At 41.4% G+C, this 7,376-nt stretch overlaps 1 non-coding gene across 1 annotated transcript; it reads left to right on the top strand.

Annotated features, from left to right (window-relative positions):
• The first annotated feature begins 807 nt into the window (after positions 1-807).
• Positions 808-881, top strand: Trnas-cga. Its single transcript has one exon. It is a non-coding gene; the product is annotated as a tRNA-Ser (tRNA).
• The last annotated feature ends 6,495 nt before the right edge of the window (positions 882-7,376 follow it).

The following is a 7,376-nucleotide window of genomic DNA, read 5'->3' as shown; positions in this document are numbered from 1 at the left end:
CTGCTGTTTTTAAATCTGGTACGCTGCAGACCCTGCCTTAAATGTGAGTTTCGTTATTTTCAAGCGATCTCCGCTCTCGGCAAAGAAGACGATCCTTCGATGATTTTTTTTACATTATATTCGACTAAATATTTTTATAACACAGAGTAATTCCACATGCAAAGTTCATCTACATTTACATCCACACTGCAAATCACACTTAAGTGACTGGCAGAAGGGTCATCGAACCAGCTTCACAATAATTCTCTGTTTTCCAATCTCGAACAGCGCGCGGGAAAAACAAACACCTATATAAAATTTTCACTCTACAGCATAGTGTGAGCTGATATGAAACTTCCTGGCAGATTAAAACTGTGTGCCGCACCGACTCACGAACTCGGGACCGCAATATCGTTTCTTTCTGGAGTGCTAGTTCTGCAAGGTTCGCAGGAGAGCTTCTGTAAAGTTTGGAAGGTAGGAGGCGAGGTACTGGCAGAAGTAAAGCTGTGAGGACGGGGCGTGAGTCGTGCTTGGATAGCTCAGTTGGTAGAGCACTTGCCCGAGAAAGGTGTAGGTCCCGAGTTCGAGTCACGATCCAGCACACAGTTTTAATCTGCCAGGAACTTTCATATCAGCGCACACTCCGCTGTAGAGTGAAAATTTCATTCTAGAAACATCCCCAAGGCTGTGGCTAAGCCATGTCTCAGCAATATCCTTTCTTTCAGGAATGCTAGTTCTGCAAGATTCTCAGTAGAGCTTCTCTAAAGTTTGGAAGGTAGGAGGCGAGGAACTGGCAGAAGTAAGGCTTTGAGGACGGGGCGTGAGTCGTGCTTGGGTAGCTCAGTTGGTAGAGCACTTGCCCCCGAAAGGCAAGGTCCCGAGTTCGAGTCTCGGTCTGGCACACAGTTTTAATCTGCCAGGAAGTTTCAAACACCTACATCTTTCCGTGCGAACTTTGATTTCCCTCATTTTATTATAATGGTCGTTTCTCCCTATGTCGGTCGGCGTCAACAAAATATTTTCGCATTCAGAAGAGAAAGTTAGTGATTGAAATTTCGTGAGAAGATTCCGCCACGACGAAAAAGGCCTTTCTTTTCATTATATCCATCCCAAATTCTATATCATATCTGTGACACGCTCTCCCTTACTTCTCGAAAATACAAAACGTGTTGCCCTTCTTCAAACTTTCTCGATATACTCTGCTGATCCTATATGGCAATAATCCAAGAGCCCGCAGCAGTACTCCAAAAAAAGCACGGACAAGCGTAGTGTATGTAATTTCTTTAGTAAATCTGTTACTTTTTCTAAGTGTTCTGCCAAAAAAAAAAAAAAACACTTTCTTCGGGTTTCCTTCCGCACAACTTTTTCGATGTGTTCTTTCCAGTTTGAGTTGTTCGTAATTATAATTCTTAGTGTTTAGTCGAACTTACGGCCTTTGAAAATGACTGATTTGTCATGTAACCGCACTCTTGTGGATGATCTCACAAGTTTTATTTATTTATTTATTTATTGTTCCTTTGGACCAAATTAAGGAGAAGTGTCCATGGTCATGGAACGAGTCAATACATGAAATTATAACACGATAGTAGAAATAGATAAAATGAAATACAAGAAACGTATTCAGGCGACAATTCGTATGTTTAAATAAAGAAAATCAACAATGTAACACTGGAATTTGCTTAATTTTTCAGCTCTTCCAGGAGCTCCTCGACAGAATAGGAGTGAGCCATGAGGAAGATCTTCAGTTTAGACTTAAAAGCGTTTGGGCTACTGCTAAGATTTTTGAGTTCTTGTGGTAGCTTATTAAAAATGGATGAAGCAGAATAGTGCACTCCTTTCTGCACAAGAGTCAAGGAATTGCATTCCACATGCAGATTTGATTTCTGCCTAGTATTAACTGAGTGAAAGCTGCTAACTCTTGGGAATAAGCTAATATTGCTAACAACAAACGACATTAAAGAATATACTGTGAGGGCAATGTCAGAATTCCCAGACGAATAGGGGTCGATAAGAGGTTCTCGAACTTACACCACATATAGCTCGAACAACCCGTTTTTTAGCCAAAAATATCCTTTTTGAACCAGAAGAATTACCCCAAAAAATAATACCATATGACATAAGTGTATGAAAATATGCGAAGTAGACTACTTTTCGTGTTGAAATGTCGCTTATTTCAGATACTGTTCTAATGGTAAATAAAGCAGCATTTAGTTTCTGAACAAGATCCTGAACATGGGCTTTCCACGACAGCTTACTATCTATCCGAACGCCTAGGACTGCCAATTTTCTCACTATGTAGATATCTTTATTAAATTGTTGTTGTAATTTGGTTTGATCTTCTGATGACTTTACTAGACGATAAACAACAACATCATCTGCAGACAGCCGGCCGGAGTGGCCGTGCGGTTTTGGGCGCTGCAGTCTGGAGCCGAGCGCCCGCTACGGTCGCAGGTTCGAATCCTGCCTCGGGCATGGATGTGTGTGCTGTCCTTAGGTTAGTTAGGTTTAATTAGTTCTAAGTTCTAGGCGACTGATGACCTCAGAAGTTAAGTCGCGTAGTGCTCAGAGCCATTTGAACCATTTGAACCATCTGCAGACAACCTAAGACGACTGCTCAGATTGCCTCCTAAATTGTTTATTTAGATAAGCAACAGCAGAGGACCAATAAAAATACTCTGGGGAACGCCAGAAGTCACTTCTCTTTTACTCGAGGACTTTCCGTCAGTTGTTAGGAACTGTGATCTCTCTGACATGAAATCACGAATCCAGTAACATAACGGACACGATATTGCATAAACACGCAATTTCACTAAGCCGCTTGTGTGCGACAGTGTCAAAAACCTGAAAATCTAGAAATACAATGTAAATTTGAAGTTCTTTCTCAATAGCACTCAACAGTTTGTGTGAGTAAAGTGCCAGTTGTGTTTCAAAAGAACGATGTTTTCTACATCCGAGTTGACCGTGTGTCAATAGACCGTTCTCTCCGAGGTAATTCACAATTTTAGAAAACAGTATATGTTCCAAAATCCTGCTTCATATCGACGTTAATGGTATGGACCTGTAATTTAGTGGATTACTCTTACTGCCTTTCTTGAATATTAGAGTGACCTGTGCAACTTTCCAGTCTTTGGGTACGGGTCCTTCGTCTAGCGAGCGTTTGCGCATGATTATTAAGTAATGGGTTATTGCATCAGCATACTCTGAACGGAACCTAATTTGTATACAGCCTGAACTGGAAGACTTCCTTTTGTTAAGTGATTTAAGTTACTTCACAACTCCGAGGACATCTACTTATAAGTTACTGATGATGGCAGGTGTTCTTGATTCGAATTCTGGGATATTTACTTCGTTTTCTTTGGTGAAGGAATTTCGGATGACTGTGCTTAGTAACTCTGAATTAGTTGGGCGAATGGTTAAGACACTGTAGTATAAGAGCTACTTATCCTCACGGAAATGAAATAGAGGTGTGGTCTCGTACAGTATTGATGAAGAACTAGGCGGGACACATCCCAATGATGGCAGCAAACCGTGTGAAGACCTCACCAATCTGCGGTCTTCTTGAAGCCACACCTCCGACTTGTACGCTCACGTGACGCCACGACCGAGTCAGCATAAGTAGACGCCGAAACGACGCCACCCACTCGACATCCAAACTAGGAACGAAGTCAGACGAAGCCTCAGCGGTCTATAGTAGCCTTTCTGTACCGTGATCATTTATGACGATTTCAACTCAGATCTCTCCGGTGCATTCCATCACCGTGACCACAAAACGACGACGCCGTGGCATTTCAAGTTCGCTCGGTGTTGCACATCAGTTCAGTATATCTGATTCCTGTAATCATGCTTGATCTACATTTAGTTTTTGACGGACAATACACTGGGCCATCTTACAACAAAATCTGGTGGGGTTTCGATGGGGAGTTTCTCTTGTAAGTCAAACTGATAAAATACGGCACCTGTGAAATAGATTGGTCTACTGAGAAGAGAATGTGGATCCCGCGTTTTTTTTTTTTTTTTTTTTTTTTTTGTAATGAGCGGTAGGAGAAATAAGATAAGCGATAAACTCAAACACAAAAAAATGGTTCAAATGGCTCTGAGCACTATGGGACTCAACTGCTGAGGTCATTAGTCCCCTAGAACTTAGAACTAGTTAAACCTAACTAACCTAAGGACATCACAAACATCCATGCCCGTGGCAGGATTCGAACCTGCGACCGTAGCGGTCTTGCGGTTCCAGACTGCAGCGCCTTTAACCGCACGGCCACTTCGGCCGGCGCTCAAACACAAAAATTGACTATCAAGAAGTTGATCAAGTGGAGGAATTTTTCCACGCTGACGGCAAGAAAACGCATGGCAGATGAACCAAGGACGGTATAAGGTGCAGATTAGAGCAGGAAAAGACGACGTTACTCAAGAAATCCACTAGTCTCCAACACTGCCCCCTATTTTAGGAAGAAACTTCTGAGAATGTACGTCTCCGGTAAGATATTGTATCGAGGTGTTTCGTAGATTTTTCGGTTACCGGAAAAGAAGAGACTCGAAGAGTTCTTGGCAGTAATGCTTTATCAGTAACTGTCCGTGAGTTCACGCAACTCCAGCCACATAATGCGTTGGATTTGAAGATGGCCAGCATTAAGGCCGAAACCGGTCATCATTTTTTATCATTTTAAAATAAATGTTTATTAAGATCTTGACGATTTCATTAACTGAGAAATGAAATCTCTCACACAATCAGCGAGGAAAGGAATTTGTTAGAAACACTGAAAGAAGAGGCAGGATGATAAGACGTTAATACATCACGGAATATTTTCCATACTACTACAGGTCGCGGTAGGAAAGAGATTGAAATACTTACATCAAGCAAATAACTGGGCACGTTGAGAATAGTTGCTACACCGAAGTGAATAGAATGACACTGGAGAGGCAGTTGTGACCTCAAACGTTAGAAGACAGATGACCGCAAAAATTATCATCCTATAGATTTACCTCTGTGGTGCATTCAGGAATTTAGAAGAATGTTTGTTGGTTACTTCAATAAGACAGGGTCAATCTCGTCAACCCATGTTTCCCTAATCCGATAGTCGGTAATCAAAAACAGTAGTAGATTGAGTTCAAAGCTATCTTCTTTCAGTTTCAATAGGAATACTTATGTCTGTTGGGATCTAATTACATTGGCACAGTATTTTCAATGCCCTCTGCACCAAATAAATATTCTTATACACGTGTTACTTTTCTGGCTGTTAGCCGTGATACATTACAGTAACATTTCAGTGAGAGATATTAATGCAGCACTATTACACGCATTACACGATCAAAGTACAGATTGAGCGTAATGGCTAAATAACAATCCAGCACACAGTTTATCAGTCCTGTAGAACACGTCGCTATCTCACGTGGTCGAGACCTTGACCATGGAGTTGCTGGAGGAAAAATTCCAGCATTCACCTAATGTTTTTTATTCTTTGGGATCGTAAGTTAACTTGCGTGGGTTGTTATTCGAGTCTGCTACTTGGACCTCAGTGAGTGTTGGAGTATTACTCCAAATATCGGACCAATTTTTTTTTTATTTTAATATAAGAAATGTCAAGTTACGGTGAGGTTCGAAACCCTCGTTGAATTTCATATCTCGCAATAACTGCCTGGTTTAGTTAGCTCGCGGCTAAGAGAAAGTTAAGGGCGTGCCATTTGTTACATGGCACGGTACTGTACTACTCAAATAAGCCTTGAACCTTTATTTTTTTTTTTAGTATTGATTAGAAAACAGAAAATAATGTTACGTCAGGCTTGCCGCCGATGACGAACAGTAGGATACGGATTGAAATAGGCCGCGTGCTTTTCAGGAGAAGTCATCAGGCTTTTTCTCTTAAGCGATTTAGAGAGCTCACGAAAGCGCATTTGGTTCCCGACCCTTTCGGCTACAACCGAGCTGGTGCAGTGGCTACGGCGCCGGAAGTCCGTCCGGTACCATGACGGTTCAAATGCTCAATCTACGTCCGGCCACCCAGACAAGGCTTCAGGTAAGGAAAACACAATGATAATTCCCTTCAAAATCATATTTCCCCAATTTGAGCTTGTGCTCTGTAATGATCTCGCGTCGCCGACAAGTTTATTCTTAACTTCTGTCTTACACTCCTTTCGTAGACGAAATCAGTGTCACTGACGTTCCAATTCACCACGCCTCTCGTCTGGTGTGTATGCGTGCGTGCTTGCGCTTGCGCGTGTGTGTATGTATGTGTGTGTGTGTTTGTGTGTGTGTGTGTGTGTGTGTGTGCAACATTTTACCTTCATACAAAAATCTTCACTTGGTGAAAAGCATTTACAAACGTTCATCCAGGCAAAGTTTTCGCAACAGTGTCGTTATACAAAGGGAAAAAGGTGTAAATCCACTTATAAAAGTCAATGAAAATGTCGCAGTCATTTTCCTTCCAATTATGTTTTCTTTTAAAATGTAACCAGTCAGGATCTGTATTTGATCAAAATGAAATGAGTGTCCGCTCCCGCAGAATGAAAATGAGTTCTTACCACTGTGTCACTACTGACGTTTTCCGTCATAACACAATGGTTTAGTTTTGCTGAAGTACAGTGACTGACAACTTTTTACGAATGGAACATGGTCACAAGGTAAACGACCACGAAATTTTTACTTACTTTTATGTGTTTCTTACAGCTTTTCACCTCAATATAACCAAAGTGCCGTGAGAAGATTCCGTCCATAAAAATTTGTAAATGCATCTGCTACAGTGAAGATTATTGTGTAAACGCACTGCTGCTGATGACGGCATATACTTTCGAAAAGCGTTAAAACTAGTGTTTCCACATTATGAGTGGATGAACCTACAATTTAGCCTTTTACGATCAATTCAGCCACCAACTGACTAGTGTTGTTGCTGTGGTCTTCAGTTCTGAGTCTGGTTTGATGCAGCTCTCTATGTTACTCTACCCTGTGCAAGCTTCTTCATCTCCCAGTACCTACTGCAACCTACATCCTTCTGAATCTGCTTAAGGTATTCATCTCTTGGTTTCCCTCTACGATTTTTACTCTCCACGCTGCCCTCCAATGCTAAATTGGTGATCCCTTGATGCCTCAGAACATGTCCTACCAACCGATCCCTTCTTCTAGTTAAGTTGTGCCACAAACCCCTCTTCTCTCCAATTCTATTCAATACCTCCTCATTAGTTACGTGATCTATCCATCTAATCTTCAGCATTCCTCTATAGCACCACATTTCGGAAGCTTCTATTCTCTTCTTGTCCAAACTATTTATCGTTCATGAGTCACTTCCATACATGGCTACACTCCACAGAAATACTTACAGAAACGACTTCCTGACAAATTTATACTCCATGTTAGCAAATTTCTGACTAGTAACGATGATCAAAGCAAATTAAACGAAATA

Source organism: Schistocerca piceifrons, chromosome 1 (assembly GCF_021461385.2).
Source record: "Schistocerca piceifrons isolate TAMUIC-IGC-003096 chromosome 1, iqSchPice1.1, whole genome shotgun sequence".
Lineage (NCBI taxonomy): Eukaryota > Metazoa > Arthropoda > Insecta > Orthoptera > Acrididae > Schistocerca > Schistocerca piceifrons.
This window is presented reverse-complemented; position numbering and strand designations above follow the sequence as displayed.